This window comes from Dasypus novemcinctus, chromosome 4 (assembly GCF_030445035.2).
Source record: "Dasypus novemcinctus isolate mDasNov1 chromosome 4, mDasNov1.1.hap2, whole genome shotgun sequence".
Lineage (NCBI taxonomy): Eukaryota > Metazoa > Chordata > Mammalia > Cingulata > Dasypodidae > Dasypus > Dasypus novemcinctus.
Window position 1 is genome coordinate 126,490,242 of NC_080676.1, and position 13,372 is coordinate 126,503,613.

The following is a 13,372-nucleotide window of genomic DNA, read 5'->3' on the forward strand; positions in this document are numbered from 1 at the left end:
TAAGTCAACCATTCTGTAGTAATTGTCGTAGCTGCCTGGTTAACTTAAAACATATTTCTAAGCCTTTTCCGTACTATTTCCTTACTTTAATCGACACACACATGCACACACATTTTTCTAATTGCTCCTTTTTCTAAATGGTAACATTAAATATTCAATAAATACTTATTGAATAATTATATATCTGAATAAATCTATGGCTCTGAAATTTGGAGATGTCAGATATTTTTACATAAATTCTCGTTCAGATTCACAGCAATTACATAAGTCTCCAAGACATTCATTTACTTATTTTTTTTAGAGAAAAACAATTGTACAATTTAATATGTATAGTGATATTAGTAGTTGTTATTTTTACAGTTTTCTTTTGGTAATAATCTACTGAGTTTTCTTGCTCAAAATATTTTAGAGTGATGTGGTCTTCAAGAGCATATTGCCGAAGAGAATCAAGAGTACAATAGTCTAGGGAAATGGGTGGGGCTCAACCAATTGTGCTCCAGTCTTCCATATAGGAGGTCCAGGGTTCTATGCCCAGGGCCTCCTGGTGAGGGCGAGCTGGCCCACACAGCGAGCTGGCCTACGTGGAGTGCTGGCCCATGCAGGAATGCTGCCCTCTGCAGGAGTGCTGCCCTGAATGGGAAAGCTGCCCAGTGCTGGACAGCCACCCCATGCAGGAGGGCCAGCCGATACAGAGAGCAGATGCAGTAAGATGACACGATAAGAGACACAGAGGAGAGAAAATAAGAAGATGTAGCCGAAAAGGGAGTTAAGGTGGTACAAAGAGTAATCGCCTCTCTCCCACTCTGGAAGATCACAGGATCAGTCCTCAGAGCCGCCTACTGAGAATACAAGCAGACACAGAAGAACAGGCAGCAAATGGACACAGAGAGCAGACAATGGAGGGGATGGAGGGGGGCAAGGAGAAAAAAAAACTAGTACTTTAAAAAAAGTTAAAAAAAGAGTACAATAGTCTAATATATTTTATAGGTGTTATTTGATAATCTATTGAGTAGTTGCATATCATTTTTTCCCCATTTTGTTTTCAAAAGGCTTGGATGATAAAGAGGAATCATGTTTTTATTGCTAGTGTATTGCTCATATGAAGTTCTAGTAGCTTTCAAAATGGAATTTGGAGAATTCAGTCCAACAAGTTGGCCCAGAACATATTTTATTTCCTCATTAGTTCCCTTACCCATCTGGCTACCTGGATGAGTTTGAATTTGAACATATGGATGTGCCAGTAGCTCAGGAATGTATATCCTCTGTTTAGGGTTCCTTATTAAACAATACTTTAACACATCTTGGAGATCTTTCTCTGGAAAATCAGGAAATTCAATTTTATGACTATGGTCAATTATAGCATGCAGTTTAGAAATCTGATTAGTTATATGCTGAAATGGCATTTTTCCTACAAGTCATATAATATATAATGCATCCTAAGGACCAAATATCACTTTTGGGACTGATCTTTGATTATGATTTCCCATTCTCTCTTGAGGAAGACATATCTTTGATTGCTTCTGGCAGCATATAACTAACTGTGCCTACCTGATAATCTTTAACATTGCTTGTTGTACCTGGTTGCATTTCGTTTGCAATCCCAAAATCAATTAGCTTTAGCATTCCATCAACTATCAGAAAGTTAGCTGGCTTCAGGACACTGTGAACAATGCCATGTTGATGAATTACGTGAACTGCCTCCAACTTATTTTTCCAGTAAGTCTTGTGTTCCCATAGGTCGACAGATTTTTTCTTTCTAAGCCAATTATTAAGATCAATATTTCCACATTCCATTACCATGTAGATATACTGGTCTGTAATTTCATAATCATAAAGTGAAATGATCTTATCACTGTGTTCTTGTAGCTTATTCAAATAAGCTATTTCATTCCAGTAACTATCAATAGTTTGATTACCTGCTTCTTCTAAGTTCACCTATTTTATAGCATGCATCTGTTTCTATTCATTCAACATCTGAAATACCTTACTGGAACCTCTACTTCCTATTTGCTTCAATATGGAATAAATTCTCCCTTTACCAGAAATGCAGGTATGCATTCATTTGTTGAAGAGAATGCTGAAATCTGTAAATTTTGAAGAGGAGTAGCTGGTATTTGCTGCTATTGCTGCTGGAAATAGGCAAGTTGCCTATAAGGTGTTGATAATTGACAAGCAGGTGGAAAGTCATTCTTTACAGCTGGAGTTCTAAAACAGTTTGTGTAATCACCTAAGGTGTTCCTGCTTTCTGTCCTATAAATACATTTTGGATCAGCCCACTTAGGTGCAGATATTGGTGTTGACTGTTCTGAAGCTGAAAAGGCAGGTATCTCAAAAGTTGTGTGTTTGTGATCTGTATCAACCTTTCGAGTTTCCTCTGGAATCTGCCACTGAGTTGAAGATGCAGTGGGATGTTGGTGTCCACCTTCTGACTTTCTCTTAGATTGCCATTGTTTCTGGTCACTTTCTGGAACCTTTGGATCTTGATGCTCTATAGTCTCTCCTAATTTAGTTAGAAGACTTGATTAAGTTTTATTCATCAGTTATTGAATCAGTAAAAAACTCAGAACTCTTTTCATCTGACAGCAGAGGTTATTTTGAACAGCCTTTAGATTTCTCAATTTGCAGGAATCAGGTCCACTTGATTTAGATCCAGGCACACTCAAATATTGGCATTCTGATCCAGAGGTTTGTCTTTTTGAAAAAATTGGTACAACAGAACCACCCTTCTTCATATGATAATCTGGGCTATTTAGAGTATAACTGGAACTCTTCCAAGTGGGGCATGAGTGCTAAGATTTGCTTGCTTGCTTGAAGGGATTCTGAAGGTCTATTTCTGCATCTTGAGTGGGGATGTTATCTCCACAAGAAAAACCTGGCTTTAGTTGCCAGTCCTCTGGAATCACAACTGATGTTCCGATTCTGTAAATGTCTAAGTGAAATGGAGAATTATTCTTAGGCAGGAAATATTGTAGATGCTGATAAACTATTCTTTTCCTCCTCTGAAAGCAGCTGCTTTTTCTGGAGGTATAAATTCTGTATGGCAATCCAACATTTCTAGTGGTATTGCTTCACATTCTACAGCTTTATGAAGGAGCCGTTTACTTTTTTGCAATTACCTTGTGATAGTTCAGATTGTTCAAAAGATATATGCACAAAAGCAAATTTCTTGCAGTTTGCTCTGACCATCTGAAAGTAGTTATGTGCATCATCTGGCTCTTGAATGGCCTTTGATTCAGCAAATCTCACTTAAGCAAATCACATTTTGGCTGTATTTATCTGGAGGAAGTGCTTCAGTTGCTTGATTGTAATGACCAATCAATTAATTTACATCATTTAGGGGAATACTGTTTTTTTCTAGTTTGAACAAATTTAACCAGTCTTCTGGGTTGTTTGCCCTCATCACAATTTGGTTAACAATTCCTGAGTTATCTGTAGTATCAGCAGAGACTTTATTCAGGCTTACCTCATCAGTAAGTTCTTTATTTGTTTTATTTTATTTTTAATAAAATTTCATTTTGTTCACTAATGAATCAATTGTCAACTCTGCTAGTTAAATCCTCAACGTCCTTTTCAGCTGCGCCCATTTCAGCCACTGCCAGTCTTCCGTGTGCCTGCGAGTTCAGTATTCATTATCAGGAAGCAGAGCTGAGATGAAGAAAACAACATCCATTTACTTTATTTTTTTTTTAAGATTTATTTAACTTATTTCTCTCCCCTTCCCCCTGCCCTGCCCAATTGTCTGTTCTCTGTGTCCATTTGCTGCATGTTCGTTTTGTCCACTTCTGTTGTTGTGAGCGGCATGGGAATCTGTGTTTCTTTTTTTGTTGCATCATCTTGCTGTGTCAGCTCTCCATGTGTGTAGCACCATTCCTGGGCAGGCTGCACTTTCTTTCACACTGGGTGGCTCTCCTTACAGAGCACACTCCTTGTGCATGGGGCTCCCCTATGCGGGGGACACCCCTGCATGGCAAAGCACTCCTTGCATGCATCAGCACTGCGCATGGACCAGCTCCACACGGGTCAAGGAGGCCTGGGGTTTGAACTGCAAACCTCCCATGTGGTAAATGGACTACCTATCTACTGGGCCAAGTCCGCTTCCCGACATCCATTTACTTTTAACTTAAGGAAAATGGTGTGCAAAAAATAGGTAATTTTTGCAGAATGACAGAACAGAACAATAATTTGAACCTAGGTCTAACTTGAACATCCATGCTCTTTAGTTTGACCATATTGTCTCCAGGCTGTCCATTTCAAAAGGAATCTGAATGCACTGTAGCAATCAAAAGGAATAATTTGAATAGATATGTTGGATATACTCTAGGTGAATCTAGTAAAGAATGCTTTACTGGACCACTAAAGCTATTGCCTTTTAGTCTGATAATTTCCAAGATATTACATGCCTATTTGAAATAATGAGATGCCCTAATCCAGTGCTTCTCAAATGTGCATACAAACCTCCTGGAGATCTTATTAAAGTTATAAACCTTTCAGGCAATGCAGATGGCATGGATCTACCTTTGCTTTTTGAGTAGCAAGGCCTTAAGTGGGCACTAGTTCACACTTATTCACATGATTAGAAGAAGGAATTTGGTGGAGGAATGGCCTGCTATGACTTAGTTCAGTGGTACTTAAATTTTGCTGCATATTAAAATCACTCGGGGAGCTTTGAAAAATCCTAATAACCAGGTTATACCTCAGGCCAATTAAATCAATGTCTCTGAGAATGGGACTCAGAAATCATTTTCTTTAAAACTCCCTAGTGATTCCAGTGTTACTGCAGAGGCTTACTGATGAAAGTGTGGACCACAAGCCAGCAGAATTGGCACCAAATGCGGGCTTATTAGAAATACCAATTTTCAGATCCCAGCCCAGACATATTGAAGTAGTGGCTGCATTTCAACAAGGTCCCTAGATGAATTGTATGCACTTTAAAGCTTGAGAAACACTGATTTAGAACAAGAGCACTTTTAGTAAATTCTCTTGTAAGGTCTAAATAGGAATACAAGAATCAGGTCTAGCTTCTCAGTGTTGTCTAAGAAAGAGCTTTAGGAACTGCAGACAAAAAGAGTGAATATAAATGCTCACTGAATTTGGCTATGGTAACTGATGACTTTCAAAACTGTTTCAGGGTGGGAAAGGAGGTGGAAGTGAAATTACAATTGGTAATGATTAAATGGAAGGCAAAATTGTGGCATTAGTCAGTGTGGTCTAAATTTTCATGAGGCTTAGCTGGTTGCTATTACAGAGAGGCACTGGATTGAGTGCTTTGATTTATTTTGGTGTGCTTTTATATCTTATAATGAGATACTGGTGGTATTTATAAATTATAAGGAGGCATAAAAAATCAGTTGAAATAGAGGATGGGAGGATTAAATGATGGTTTGATCTTAAACAGTAGACCTTATCATGAGGTGATAAAGCAGAAAAATATTATGAAGCTGTAGCTGGGCACTCAGGTTGGGCACAGATGTGAACAAGTAGCCGTGGATTCTGCTTTCAAGGGAAATAAAGCATAATGGGAAATACAGAAAAATAAGTGGCCAATCACAAAGTAATATAATAAGTAATATGATATGGTAAATACAGAGAATATGATAGTATGGAAAAGGTACTCCTATACCATGATGAAGGTTGATTAAGGAAGGTTTCTGGAAGAATTGAAGTCTGAATCTAGACTTGAAGTGAAGATGATGATGGGAAGGATTCCAGCCTGAGAAATATAAAAGGGAAAAGCCTGGAGTTGAAGGTAAACAAGGTGCATTTAGGGAATTCAGTATAAAATTCAGCCCATCTTTCACACCATGTGCTTAAATGGGTGAGGGGAGAAAAAAGTGAGAGGGGGTGGGTATAGAGAAAAGTTAAATTGGATAGAGGTCAGTTATGGAGCTTCCTTCAATATGAATGCATGGGTCCTTCTGAGGGAACATTTTATCATGTGTCTCTCCTGGTTAAAAAAAGCATCGCAATAACAATTGGAAATGAGATTATAATTGCATATGAGAAAAAAAAATTAACTGCAAGGTCAGTGGAACATACAGATGATAAGGAGATGATTGGGCTCTCATAGTAATCTAGGGGAAAGAATAGTGGCCTAAACATATACCTATGTATATAGGTACCTATGTAAGGTATATGTATATAGGTACCTATGTAAGGTATATGTAAGGTGGTGGCAGAAGAATAGAAAATAGTGAAATGGTTCCGGAGTTTTAGGAAGAAGAATCTGTGGGATTTATAGATTGTCTGGATTGGGAATAGGAGAGATTCAAGAGTGACGCTCAGGTGTCTAGGTCAAACAGCTCAATGGATGATGTTATTCATGGGATAGAACATGCAAAACTTAGTTTTTAAAAAATCATTTTCTTTCACTAATATTTAATACCATAATTTGTCTCATTCCTCTAGCAAGTTTGCTCACAGTTAAACATGGGAGAGGAAATGGCTCAACTTTTAAAAAAGCAAGCAGACAGTTCTACAGTGATTATAAGGTACAGATCCAACTGCCATTCCTCAAAAGGACAGAAAGCTTGGTACATGATGTTAAAGATTTGATCATTTTATATCCACTCTAATAAAAGTAAGTGTGTTTTGAAGAAAGCATTCTCAGATCAAATGCAGATCTATCAGCTTTTTGAAACAATTCGTTCCAGTTAAAATTTCCCTACCAGTTACCATGGGGAGAAAAAAATAGTAAAGCCTCCTTTATAGTTATCGCTAAGTGAATGGAATGAACACTAAATTCAAACATAAATGATTTATGATTAATTACTATTTTTTATTATATATATATCACTGATTTGTTGCATAAGAGTGAATGATCAGTGGGTGGCTATAGACTTACTTAGGAAGCACACGTCTGTGAATTTGTAAAAGAAATTATTTTCTATAGTTGCTTATTGTGATTACTAGAAGATAAAAATAGCAAAGATACTTCAAAAGAGAATATTCTCCAAATCACACCCTCTCCCCATTTAGGTAATGAGATCATGTTACACACATGGGAGGAAGAAATTTGAAATTTCCCACAGTATATTATAGATGATAATACATGAAGGAAGACTTTAGAATGATGATAGTTAGAAAAGGAACCTTGGCGTCTTCTAGGTGAAAGGGAAAAATGCTAACTGGTGCAACTAGAGAATCGGCCATGCAGATAACACACCAGGTGAGTACTTGTTAATTTGCTAGATAATTCTCTCTCTAATGAATTTAACAAAGTATAACATCATGTAAAGGACAATGGTTAGCAAGCTATTTCACAGAGAAATCATGGGTCATAAAATATGTTCCTGGGTGGTACTGCCACTTTATTAATTTCAATCATTCTATAATTAAATCTACATATGCAGCAGTAAAACCTACCAAATCATCAACTGATGCGTATTTAGCCTCTGGACTCAGTGACATTTAATTAGTTAGCAGACAACCAAATGCCAACCCTTTCTTTCCTGATGGCAGACGGTGTGTGTGTGGGGGGGGTTCTTCATCCCAAGATCCCTTCCTTCATGAATAAAACTTGACTTAATTTTAACCGTGATGTAACACAAAAAAGAAAATTTTGAGTATTGGACAAATGGAAATGAGAGTAATACAGAGATTGTGTATGCATATATACATAAAATATGCCTACTAAATTTATTCTCATTTTATGGAAACAATGTACTTGGGAGGATTGGAAGCAGTCAATATCAAACTAATTAGGGTTTTGTTTTTTAAAGGAAGTTTATTTTTTGTCTAGGAGACATATATTAACATGTTCTAGTTGTGGTTCGTTATGTGGCCTTTTACCTCTTGGGAATTTTAATTAGTTTTATAGGAATTTCCATATACTCTAATACAGGGAAAATTCCTTTCTGTCAGGAAAACTGCATGTTAGAGTGTGGGTTTTGGTGCAGGCCTTTTGTCATGATCTCTAATTTACCCTCAGCCACATGTTGACTTAATCTGCCAAAGCTGGGCCAAGAGATGCTGTTAAAATTACATAGTATATTGATAAGGCAATCTGATGTTCTATTAAAAATTAGTTTTAACAGGGTACCGGGTATAGCTCAGTGGTTTGAGTGCCTGCTTCCCATGTACAAGGTTCCAGGTTTAATTCTAAAAAAAAGGAAAGAAAAGAAAATTAGTTGTAACAAAGAATTAAAGAAAGGAAAGGATGGCTATCTCCTGAAGAATTAGGATAAAAAACATGATTTCAGAAATGAAATAAACAGTACAAATATTCAAAACAAAGAACCATATATGATTAGTCATTAAGAATTAAATTTCAACAATTTTCAAATCACTACACTATGCAAAAATGCAATAACAATTGGAAATACATCTAATACATAAAATATGTTTCCATTTTCATTCAATGGTATATTTCTTAAATACTTTAGAACTCTGACCAATTTTATGAAATTTCCTTAAAATGTGGCATTTTATTTCATGTTTTCCTTTTATATAATCTTCAAAATAATCTTTGAAGATTTTCAGTCATAATGGAAATCAAGACAAATCATATTGCTGTACTGAAAGAAAATTTGCTTCATAAAGATTTTCATCAAATGCCTTAATGTGGAATTGAAAAAAAATCAGAAAAATCATGATTTCTAACTGGAAATATTTGAAGTGGATGATTATTTTCAAGTTAATGCTTTTGAAAATTGACAAGAGAAATGAGTATATACAGTACTTGAAAGTTTTGTGTACATATTTTTTTATACCAAAATAGGAAATATAGTCATAATCTAAAGATCACATGACTTAGGTATATGTAATTATAAATACCAGTGTTAAACTCTGGTTTAATTTTAATCAGTTTTTCGTGGTTGGTTTATACACATCTTTACCTTTTTTAATCTCTAAGTTATTAATAAATTACATAGTAGACATAATAAAGTAGAACAAAGAAATATAGATATTTGAGTATAGATAAAAATAATTTAGACTTTTTAAGCTGTGGCATTAGGTGTAATTATTTTCTGCATTAAACATCACACCTGTTGTATTAGTAAGCCAAAGGGATGTGGATGCAAAATATCAGAAATCTGTTGACTTTTATAAAGGGAATTTATTTGGGGTAAAAGCTTACAGTTACCAGACCATAAAGCATATGTTACTTCCCTCACGAAAGTCTGTTGCCACATGTTGGAGCAAGTTGGCTGCTGATGTCTGCAAGGGTTCAGGCCTCCTCATCCTCTTAAGGCTCCTTGGTCCCAGCTTCTTCCAATATTAGCGGTAGGCTGGGATAAGTCTTGTCTCTCTCCTGGGGCTCATTTCTCTCTGGGCTCAGCTGTTCTGTTCTCTCCACAAGGCTAGCTGTAAACTATCAGGCAAAAAGCTTGTCTCTTTTCCTGGAGGCTCTGCTGTGTCAAATGGAACTTTCTCTCTTTCTTCCCTTATCTGCTTCTCTGTGTGTTTACTTCCCAGGGCTACAGCATGAAAAGTCCAAATAACTCCTCTGCTCTGCCATGTAGTTTTCAACGTCCTATGTGACCCACTCAAAGCCCTAATCACAGTTTAATCAAGTAAGGGTGAAATCTCTGAATCCAATACAATGGAATATGCCCAGAGGAACAGACCAGTTTACAAACATAACTCAATATCTACTTTTGGAATTCATAAACAATACCATACTGCTACACTGGTATTGGTATATTGCTTTGCTACTGAATACTCAGGGAAGCCTGAGGTTTTCTCAGCTCTCCATATCTACCTGGAGGTAAGTTCCCTTGCAAGTGCTGTCTTGATCTCACTGGAAAGAATTTCTGTTTATTTATTTCAGGTTCATAGAGATTGAACCATTAGGAACAGCAGATAAGAGTTCAGTCTCTAACCTAAGAGAGTTATCCATAAAAAAGATTTACTGTGAGCCAAAGAAAAACAAAGATCATTTATCAGCTTTCTGAGTTAGCCAGATCCTCATAACTGTATCTGTGGGAAGTGTGATAAGCATTTGGGATGTGAAGATTATTCTTTTAATTTTGAAGGCACTGAAATGTCTTCAGGAATACTAACCTAGGAATGTTCAACAAGTTAAAAAAATGTTTATAAGGAAAAGCAGTTACAATATATGGAACTTTGATTTACAGAAAATTTTACTACTAAAATTGTAGGTAGTATGTGTTGTCTATCAAATGCATGTGGAAAAATATGTTTATGCTCTGTGTGGCAGGACACATTTGTCATGTCATAACATTGTTATAAAATTACCTGAGAAGTGGTACAAAATCAAAAGCATATATAAACATATATATACATATATTTAGAGAGAGAGAGAGACAAGAGTCTGAGAGAATTTGTATGCTCAGTGCAATTTATTTGCTTGCTTAATGGAAAGCTGCCAATTCAAGCAATACAAGATAACCAGGTCAAGGGCATACAACACATTTAAAGGTGGAGAGTACCAAGAGTCTCTAGACGTTGGCCTGAGGGCCAACATGAAGCAAGCAGGCACTTTAACGAGAAGTCTTTGGAGTGGGAGCCCATGTGAAGCCATGGATGGAAGGCCTTGGTCATTGCGTATCAATGGATGACAGCATTTGTCACAGCACAGCCTGGGCATAGGAGCTAGGAGTCAGAGTGACCAGGTGTCAGTCTGCCTTTACCTGACACACACTGGACTGAACTGAGGTTTTATGCATCAAAATCTGGTCATTAATACCCTTATCAAGGACATGTCCCTCTGGCAGGCATCAAGTGATTCCATATCATATCCTCACACAAATGTCTGGTTATCACGTGTTACAAAAACATGGGTTTCTCAGTTTGTTTACATTCTAATTGTGCTCAGCATGTTTACAGTGTTTTGGAGATTCCACATCCTTAATATCCTTTCAATACACAACACACAATTTTGTATGTTAGGGAGAATCATAGCCGATATTGTGTATCTCTGCTGAGATGAAAACAAAAAAGGAGGTATTTGTATATCTTTATTTTTTATATTAAAGGTTCTTGTATCTTACTGCTGATACAGGTTATAGAAAATCCTTTACCTGTCTGTGTTATTAGTTCATGGTTCTGTAAAACAGCAGAGTGGCTGAAGTCTGGCACATGTGGAAAAATACTTCTGGTTTCCTTTTGTAAATAAGATATTTAATAAATACATGGGGTTCGATCAACAATATTTATTCCTTTGCTAAATTTGAATTTTCATTGTTTAAATGCTTGCTGGCTAAATATGGGAAGCTTAGGAAAACACCACTTAAAAACCATGGCTCTGAATTGTGATTTAAATATTATCTTTTCTATGAAAATTAAGCAAACTCTATTCTCCACATTAGCATAATCAAAACACCTAAAGCTAAAATATTCTACATATTTTAAGTAAAAACATTTCTTCCTAAAGCTGGCAAATAATGCAGACCACAATTCCTTCCTTTTCCACCTGGTTTATTGATTGGTTTCAATTAATGTTTGCCAGCAAGTAAATTAACATAGCGCCTGAGGCATAATTCTCTAGTGGATCATGCACACTGAGTTCTTCCCATAGTTGCTGGTTTAACTCCTGCTGAGCACATTGCTAGTAGGTACATTTTAATTCAGTCTAGACGCGACATTACCCGTGACTTTAATGACAGGTCATTTACAGCAAACTCATGTTTCACTGCAGAGATGTCTCTTTAAGTGACATCTTATCTATAGCAATTCAATTAGTCAACTCTAAGACTATGAGATGGAGCTTACTCTCTGTCACAAAGAGCTCTTTGAGTTTGCATTTGAAATATCCCTATTAGTTCTTTTCCTACCTCCACATACATAAATGCTGGAATTTTAATTTCAGACATTCTCTGTTTGGATACTACTCCCTTCATATACCTAATCATTCTGGGGCTAGATGTTAATTGAAAATGTATTTTTTTTTCCCTTGGAAGAAATTCAGGCACAAAATATATTTGGCTTATTGAAAAACATCATCATAGCCTTAATTTTGGCAAATAGGATGATTTCTTATAAAAGCTCTTTTCTTCAGATATAATGGCAATAAAGTAATTTAAAAATTAACATACCTGAGAACAAGTAAATATGCAATAACTGTACAATAAAATCAATTTTACTATACCTTATTTAGTAGAAGATTGATTTTGGACTATGGTACAATCACAATGGTCAGATTTATAAGTTGCCTCTGTTTATCAGGCATTATAATTTATATTAGACTAACTATTGATGTCATTATAAAAAATATTTAGATGGCTGGATGAAAGGAATTTTACATAAAGTCTGATCCTGAGAACTGAAGAACCATGATAACCTGGAGTAAAAGGTTATCTTAATTATAGGATTAACAATCAGAATCTCTATCAGCCTTTCTCAACTGATGTCCCAGGAAAGAATTAAGACCTAATGTGCAAGAACATCCCTTCTCAATAATGAAATAACTTCTCTCCTATGTGTCTAGAATGGCAATAGTGCAATAGTTATGCACTCTCATCAGCAGAACTGATAAAATAGTCACTCAAATTGCATTGTGTGTTCTTAGGTTCAAATGAGGAACCAATTGAGAAAGGCTGCTAGATTCTTGAGTTTAGTCTTCCACTCATGACTGGACTGCATAAGAGTCTTTCAATGTTCCAGAGATACAAGTTGAGATTAAGAACAATTAAATGCCAGATAAGTAGTGTTAAAGAAAACCTCTGAAAAGAACTATCTGTATATAAACTTGATTGCATTATGTAATAAAGCTGCAAAGGAGTCTGTTCACTTGCCCTGGTATATAAATAAAAATTCTGAATATTTTCATTAAAATTAAAAGTCATAACTTTTCATAGTAAGGGTTCTTTTACCTGAAGGTTACAGAAGACCCACATAAAATTAGATTAAATATAAAATCTTTATTGTGTCACATAGAATAAAAGCCTGGAGCAGGGTGTTTCTAAAATGATTAATTTAGCAACATGACAACACATCACATTACATTCATCTTTATCTGTCATTCTTAAGATGACAAATGCTCTCTAAATGGTTGCAAGATAGTGGCATCACCTGAAGATGAGTAATAAGAGAGATGTTTCTTCTCACGCATCTTTTTCACTATAGTAAGGAAACCATACCTGTATGTTCTTTAGTAGACTTAATACTCAGGTTTCATTGACTAGAATTGGGCCACATCCCAATGCTTTGTCACTAGCAAGGGAAAAGTCCAGAATGATTGGTTTGAGGTAATAATGATTCAATCACTGTGGAAAAGGAATTGTCTTCCTAGTGTTTATGAGAGTAGAGTTTGGGATAGCAAGGAAAAAAGGAAATGATTGACAGGGACAGGGTTATATCACATCGATGTGGGACAGTAGGAATTCTAGAAATTGTTTTTAAGTGTCAGGAAATGAGAAGGTAAATAAAGTCTAAAGTGTATATTAGTTATGTACTGCTGCATGACATATTA

General features: G+C 36.0%; 1 protein-coding gene and 1 pseudogene across 4 annotated transcripts in view; one reads left to right on the forward strand and one right to left on the reverse strand.

The window, feature by feature from the left end:
- Positions 1 to 13,372, forward strand: part of ROBO1 (roundabout guidance receptor 1) — a 1,228,714-nt gene that overhangs the window by 45,857 nt on the left and 1,169,485 nt on the right. The window lies entirely within an intron of this gene.
- On the reverse strand, positions 1,021 to 10,503 carry LOC101410729 (dual specificity protein kinase TTK pseudogene; annotated as a pseudogene).